This window comes from Rattus rattus, chromosome 18, assembly GCF_011064425.1.
Source record: "Rattus rattus isolate New Zealand chromosome 18, Rrattus_CSIRO_v1, whole genome shotgun sequence".
Taxonomy (NCBI): Eukaryota; Metazoa; Chordata; class Mammalia; order Rodentia; family Muridae; genus Rattus; species Rattus rattus.
Window position 1 is genome coordinate 37,589,446 of NC_046171.1, and position 8,172 is coordinate 37,597,617.

General features: G+C 38.0%; 1 non-coding gene across 1 annotated transcript; it reads left to right on the forward strand.

The window, feature by feature from the left end:
- The first annotated feature begins 341 nt into the window (after positions 1-341).
- LOC116887756 lies at positions 342-448 on the forward strand. Its single transcript, XR_004386256.1, has one exon. It is a non-coding gene; the product is annotated as a U6 spliceosomal RNA (small nuclear RNA).
- Positions 449-8,172: the final 7,724 nt, after the last annotated feature.

Below are 8,172 nucleotides of genomic sequence, written 5' to 3' on the forward strand. Positions count from 1 at the left end.
CAATGCATGAGGCTATAGCAATGTTACCTATCACACCACCACAGGGACTAAGACACGAGAAAGAAAGAAAGAAAGAAAGAAAGAAAGAAAGAAAGAAAGAAAGAAAGAAAGAAAGAAAGAAAGAAAGAAAGAGAGAGAGATACTAATAGAAAAACACTTAATATTTGGAGGTGTTTGATCTAGATGAACTAAAAGACTATCTGAAGTAAATCTGAAAGACTACCAGAAAATGCTTACATTTTAAAAGCCCTTTCAGGAAAGTATCAGTATACAAATACCAACATATCAAAATCAGTATTTTGTTATACCAAATAATAAAGTTTCTAATGAAGAAATCAGGAGTGCTCGCATCGGCAGCACATATACTAAAATTGGAACGACACAGAGAAGAATAGCATGACCCCTGCGCAAGGATAACATGCAAATTCGTGAAGAATTCCATATTTTTAAAAGAATACAGATAGAAAAAAAGAAATCAGGAAAAATACTGTTTACAGTAACATAAAAAAATACTTAGGAATAAACCTAACCAAGTAAGTCAAAAGCCTATATAAGAAAGCCTTAAAGACATCAAAGAAATAAATAGAAAATGACACCATAAAATTGGAAGATCCCACATGCTCATAAATTAATAAATAGATATTTTAAAATGCCTATTTTAATCACATTCTTCACAGAATTAGAAGAAAACAATCTAAAAATTTATGTGGAAGCACAAAGCATCCTAAAATTCTAAAGGAAAAAGATGGCCATAAGTCTGGCCCTGGCTCATCACAAACTATACTGTATAATCATAGTGACAAAAACTAAATTTTCACTAAAAATTACTTATATTGTACTTTGATACCTTCTGTGGACTTTTCAGAGGATCATGGAAAGAAATATCCAATCCTGAAGATCCGATGTGCCATGATTTGGGAAAGGAAATGGCCACCTTCCTCTAAGACTATGACATAAATAAAGAAATAAAGAACTTCAAGATCCACAATGCTGGGCTCCTTGCGTAGCTAACCCTCTCTAGAACAATCCACCCCAGTCCCTATGTGAAATGTTTGTTTTGCTTGCTTGACAAGAGACCCACGTAACCTTACAACTCCTACATGTGTGGGGACTATAGAAGAAAAGTTGGGACTTGAGGAAGTAATTGGAGTAAGATGAAAAGACAGTTTGGCATGGTGCAATTTAGGAATATTGATAAATTGTGTGAGGCAATTGGTGAATATCTTTTAAGAGAATAAACTCCTGCAAACTTCATGGCGTACGTGATGAAGAATTATAACCAATTTTAACTAGTGACAACACTGGAGTTTTGACTGAAATAAATGACTAAAGTCTCCATGCAGAATTGATCAAAATGGGAAGCCAGAAGACTTGCTAACAATTAAGTTAGCTAGAAATGTTTCTCCAAGGACAGAAACATAAGTTGATCCAGTTTGAACATTACAAAGAAACGACTGTCTCCTATAGCCAAGGGCTCAAGTAAAACTAGCTTTAATAATGATTCTGTAGAAATTAGGGCCTTCAGTATTATCTTTTTTGATGTATGTATGTGTGGGGGGGTGTTGTATGAGTGTTACCTACTCCTTAGTATTGTTGTATTTATGTATACATGCAGACACATGTACACATGTATGTTTGTAGGTCAGAGGTTGATGTTAAATACCTTCCTCCATCACGCCACATTTCTTTTTCTTCTTCCTTCCTTTCTTTCTTCCTTCCTTCCTTTCTTCCTTTCTTTCTTCCTTTCTTTCTTTCTCTTTTTCTTTCTTTCTCTCTCTCTTTCTCTCTTTCTCTCTTTCTTTCTTTCTTTCTTTCTTTCTTTCTTTCTTTCTTTCTTTCTTTCTTTCTTTCTTTCTTTCTTTCTGATACAAAGTCTAATTGTACTTGAAACCCTTCAGTTCATGTAGACTTGATGGCTGATGAGGTCCTGTAGTAATTTGTCTGTCTAACCTATGAGCATGAGTTCCTGCGATCCGTCTGTCTCCAGCCTCTGAACATCAGGGATCCTGATGTGTGCCATTGGAGCCCGACTTTCCCACGAGGGTTGAGGATCTGAACTCAGCACTTCATGAGTGCTTAACCTCTTTACCCACTTTTTAAAACCATCTCTTTTTTTTACCTCTTGTTTCCCTTATGTCAGTTTCATTCTCTAACACAGCATTAATTGTTTAGCTGAAATGTGTGACTTTAGAAAGTTTGTGAGCTGGAGAATTTAAGCAATGTTTGGTAAAGGCCCTTGTGGCTACCTTTGAATCAGAGCCCATCCTACAGACAAATTATGGAAGTGGCTTAGTTACGTCTCTTGTTGCTGATGCAAAATATCAATACCTGATAAAAGCAACGTAGAGAGGAAGGGTTTTATGCCACAGTTGAAGGGTACAGGAACTCATGATGGTAGGAGTTTGCAGTAGCTGGTGGCTTTACCTGTGCAGCCAAGAGCCAGAGGAACATGAGTACTTGTGTTTTGCTCACTCTGAATTCAGTGTGCGACCCATGGGAGGGCCCGTGGAATGATACTTGACTAGATTAAGGATAGGTCTCACTTTATTAACCCAAATCTATATACTCTCTCAAAGTCATGTCCCGATATTTGTTTCCATGTTGATTCTAACCTTCAACCGACTTGACAATTAAGGTTAAACATGAGTCCTGCTCCTTCTGGATCCATTTTCAACTCCATAATTGACAGCAGAGCCCTGAATTCATTTGTGGACATTCTGGGCCAAGTCGTGGTTCTTTTAAGCAGACTGTTCTAATCTTGTTTCGTAGTTTTCCAACTTCTTCTGTTTTCAAATGGAGTTATTCCTGAAACCCACCTGCTCATGAAACGTCAAGCAAGCATGAGCCAAGTATATTTATAAATGTTGTATTACCAGTAGTAAAAATAATACAATCATGGAAGCGAGGTCAGGCAAGGATTGACAGCTACTGTTCAGAACATGTGTTTCATAGAAAGGAAGGTGGGTGAACATCGTTTAAGGTCAAAGTGGAAAGAGTCACTATTGGAATCACAGTCGGTGTGGCTGAAACCCCATTACAAGGAATTACTTGGAAAACCTATTAGTTTTCCTGCTTCTCGGATTCTAGATAAAGAGTAGCATCAGAACCGGAAATCTTGTGAGTCATGACTTCAATTGCTTTGGGTGGATGGTGGCGGAGAGTTAAGGCGATCTTAAACAGAAGGTCGTAATAAATATATAAACAAGTGAAAGTTTAGTCAACCGTGTTGGGATCAGAGTTACAAAGGAATTTTAAGATCATACCTCGCCTATAAGTCAGTTATGTATTCTTCTCTGCTGCACCATGAATGTATCTTAAAATACATATTTGTATACAGCATGGTGGCACATACTAATCTCAGCACTTAGGAGGGAAAGACATGAAGAGTTAAAGGTCAGCCTGGGCTGTTACCAAGTGAGTTCATGGCTTGCCTGGGCTACATAGGAAGACATTATTCCAAAAAGAACTAAATAAGTAACAGCGACCAATCAATATTTCTGGATACTTTCAGAAACTATAGTAAACTCTAAGAGCATTTATTTAGATATTTTACCATAGTACATGCCAGAAGATTTAAAGATTTAAAAGTAAACACGGGATAGGCAGAGACACAGCTAGACTTAAAGTCTCCCAAGTTATGAAAAATTACAGATTAGATGGGTCATTAATAAATGAGTAAAATGTGAAGCAGGCTTCCAGCATTTGTGAAAAATTACTCTTGGAAGCAGATAGGATGGGAATGTGGTATGAGTTTATGTATGCATCTGATCACGAGCCAGGAGCAGATTCCAGGCATAGCCACAAAGGCGGTCACACATGTGAGTGTCCTGGAAAATCCAGACGTAATTCTATTTCCCCACATTGCTCAGGCTCGGACTGAAATGTTCTTGGAACCGTAAATGTGCAGAACACTGTAGAAGTCAGAGCAATTTGTATTTAGATTGTTACTTTGAAGAGCACTGTTTTAATCTTCACAGCATATAGGATTAGTAGTCCCCAGGTATTCCTCAGCAGATGCTGATTAAAAATGTGATAGTACTAAGAATCAATTCCCTTCCCTCTGAAGGACCTCCTTAACAGCTTCATCTCACCTACACAACAGAAAGGAAAGGAAACAGAACAGGAGAGAAACGTTTCTCTGTAGATGCAGTAAGGGCCAACGACCGCATTCAGCCATATTATAAGTGTTTCATTCAGTATCTTTGGTTTTCCCTGGGTCTTAAGGAAAACAAACAAACAGAAACTATCCTTGCTCTAAAATCAGGGTAGTTTGTAAAGCCTAATAAATTTCTGACAGACCCTTCAGAAGCTTTGGAACTTCTACCCATATGGAAACAGTTTCCACAGCTCAACTGCTAGGTGCCCACTGGACCTTAGCACCAGCTTCCTAAACAAATGGACTCATTTCTGCTCAAGAGAAGTCATTTCATCTTTGGGTACGCCTGAGAACAAGAAGGTCCTCTTTATATATATTTATATATATTTGTCCTTCAGGCTCTGAATACTTGTAAGTCTGTGCTTCCCAAAGTCCCAAATTATGATATGTCAGTCCCTACGGGCTCTTAAAGAAAGTGTCTCTTGTCAGATCACTTCTTGGTACCTTTGATCCCCTACAGTACATACGTTTTCATCCCGATCCAACCCAGTTCTTCACAGGGGCCCTCTCATCAATCCTACATTAACTGTGCCCTACCTTAGTGCTAATGGCTTTGGGTATGCCTTGTGAAACATATACAGAATTTTTATAAAATTTTTTTATAACCCAGCCTCTAATTTTCATTGAGCATTATGAAAGTTTTGGGTTTCCTATAGAAAAGCATTCAAAATCTTTAGGTGTATGATAGAGTATGTAGAAAAACATATACTGATAGATGAAATGGCAATGAGACTATTTTGTGCTGGCTTTGAGAAACATGTTAGTGGCTTCAGAAATTATCCCACCAAGAGACATATCATGGCATTCTCTAGAGTACTCTCTTTCTAGCTCATGTCTCCCCTACCCCCTCAGGTTTCAGTTGAGTGTGAAAACATTGGAGTTAGGAGTTCTGGGTTAGAATTCCAGCTTACTTAACAGTTCAAAGACACCCCCACCCCAGTAAATTGCCAGAGTACCGTTGTTTCCTTGCCTATACAAGGGCCTGGTAAGAGTCCCTCACTCATGTAGAAATGTAAGTTCAAAAATAAGCGAGGCCTGTCACATGGTAGTATGCTTCTTGACAGATGGCACATTTTTTTCCTGTCACTGCTATAGACATAAAGATATACTCAATAAGAGACATCCTGGATCCTGACCTGTACTTCGAGGCACATGGATAAATGTCTTAGGGTTTTGCTGCTGTGAAGAGACTCCGTGACAATGGCAAATCTTAAAAACCATGTAAGTTTGGGCTTGCTTATAGCTCAGATGTGGGAAGCATGACAGCACATAGGCAGACATGGTGCTGGAGAAGGAGCTGAGTTCTACATCTGGATCTGCAGGCAGGAGGAGGAGAGAGTGAGCCCTGTGGCCTGCCTTGAACTGCTGAACCCTCAAAACCACTCCCAGTGACACGCTTCTTCCACCAAGGCCACACCTCTTCTATTACAATTCTGTATGAGCCTATGGGAGACATTTTCATTCAGACCACCACAGATGTCAATGAAGTTAGGACAAGTGATGATATAGACAGTGTTCAGGGTCAAAGATGTTCAAAAGTTGTCTGAAACAACAGACAGATTTGAAGGACAAATCTTACCCTCGTAGATGTTTAAGAATTTACTTTCCATGGAAAATATGACTTTGTAGAAACAAGTAACTTTTTTTTTAGTGAAAAACCTTCTACTTGATATTTCAAAAGACAGAAGAGTATTCAAAATCTTCAAATTTAGGGTAGAACGTGTGGAGATATCTACAAAGATGAACACAATGGCAATAGGACTAATTTATGCTGACTTTGAGAAATGCATTAGTTGCTTTAGAAATTATCCCATCACTAAATTGATGGTTTTATTTTTATAAAAACAAAAAGAAACATGCAGAAGAGAACCCTAATACCGAGCTTAACAAAAGGAGACCCACAGAAGTCTAAGAAGCTTAGCTCACATTGCACATAGACAGTATGCTTGAAGCAGGTCACATTTATTACCATAGATCCCTGTCTTCTGTTTAAGGCATGGTATATTTCTTTTATCCTTTACAGAAACAAAGTTTAAAAATAACATAATATTCTATTCTCAGATACAATTTCTTTTGTAATATGACTTCAATAAAATTCAAGGAAGGGTCTTACTGTGGTCTGTGTTATATTATAACCTAGCTTCTAGTTTCCCATATGGCATTTTGGAAACAAACATACCTTAGGTCTCTAGTATGTGATAACCAGAAAGAAAATTAAAATTCATAGAGAAAACAAGCTGGAGATTTCATGTGCAATCAATACCCATGCATTCCTGTGTATATGTATAGAAATTGTTTAAGTCCTTTCCCACATGTGTTTCCCCAATGCCACTAGTTCACAGAAAATTAAAATTCCCCAGTTTTCCAGCAACCAAATCAATGAGACATGAAATCTTCATCGTTCAGAATCAAGTACTTTGAAGTGCTCAGACATAGCAGCTGGAAGGAACACACCGTGCTACACTTAAATCTAAACATGTGTACCTTATGGCATTACTACTAGACTGGTTATATTAAGGCTCATGATTCTGTGGCAGAGACTGAACGTTTTATGAGTTTTCTAGAGGGATAGGAAGTTTGATAAATAGATACGAAACTGATGCATATACTTCTTTAGCTGATGATTTCCTAAAAGCATAGGACACATGGTTTTTAACTATATGTACATTTTGAGTTGCTTTTCTACGATGCCCATGGTCACGGCCTGACTTATTTTTAATGCTTGTGCCTAGCAGTTCTAAGTATTACAAAATATTTATGAGGGAGCTGGGTGTGATAAAAGCATTGTTACTCATGAAAATCTATGTGATCATTTGTTAATGAACCCACAAGCTCATCCTAGCACTGTCCCACTGGGTCTTGCTTGGGAAATAAGAAAAAAAAGAAGACACATTACTAGAATTATTAATCGCGCAGTCTATTGAAACAGTAAAGAGTCTAGAAGAGGCCCACCAAAAGATTCTGCGAGTGAACTGCGACAGTAGGGGTTTCAAAGGTCAATAAATAGATTTTGAAAGCACACATATCTTCTTAAGACATAACAAGGGAAAGCTAGCCATGGTGCCACACACCTGCATTCACAGCTCTCACAGGGTAGAGAGGCAGGAGGATTGTGAGCTCAAGGACTACCCTGACTCAGAGTGAAACCTGGTTCCATCTGATCGAACGAACTAATTCATCCCAAATGAACAAATACGATAAGAACTTGTAGGTGTCTTAACAAATGACCGTGTGGGTTTTCATAATTGGAAAAGGCTCTCTTATCCCATTGAGCTGCCTGATAAATACGTATTACTGTACATGAAACTACTAGGCATCGGTGTGAAGAATAAGTCAGGCCATGGCCAGGTATGGCCATTACACAAAAACCAATTCAAAGCATACATACATTAAAAAAACATATTGACACTCAATTTACTTTTAGAAAGCCAGCACGTAAAGAAGTCAAAACCTCAGGTTGCTATCTATTTATTAAACCCCATATTTCTCTAGAAATTGTGCAAAATATTTATGTAACACATTAGCAACTAGATAGGGGAGTAAACACTTTGGTTGGTTATATGACCCATTTCCTTCTGAAACTACAGACAGGTTAGTTACATGAATGTCTAATTTCTCTACTTTTATCCTTCGTATTTTATACATGCATACAAGCATGAAAACTTACTACACATAATTTATTATTTTATTAATGTCACACAAGTGTGAACAGTTGTTTTGGGCTGTCCTTTTGCAATCCGGTAACAAATGATATTTCAATCTAGGATTATTTTTAATATAGCATTTTACCTCTCTCATAACCATTAATTCTCCATTCTGGAACCCTAAGAAACCCCAGTGTAGTCTCGCAAACCAAATCCACATACCATGATAGTCCTGTGTCAGGAATATCTTCCCAACTCCACAGGAAGATATGAAAACAAGTATATTATCCATTCTTAAGAAGGTCTCCTTTACCTTCCCCCAGCCCCCATGAAATCTTCTGTCAGCTGCCCCATGCTGCAATCTTCTACACA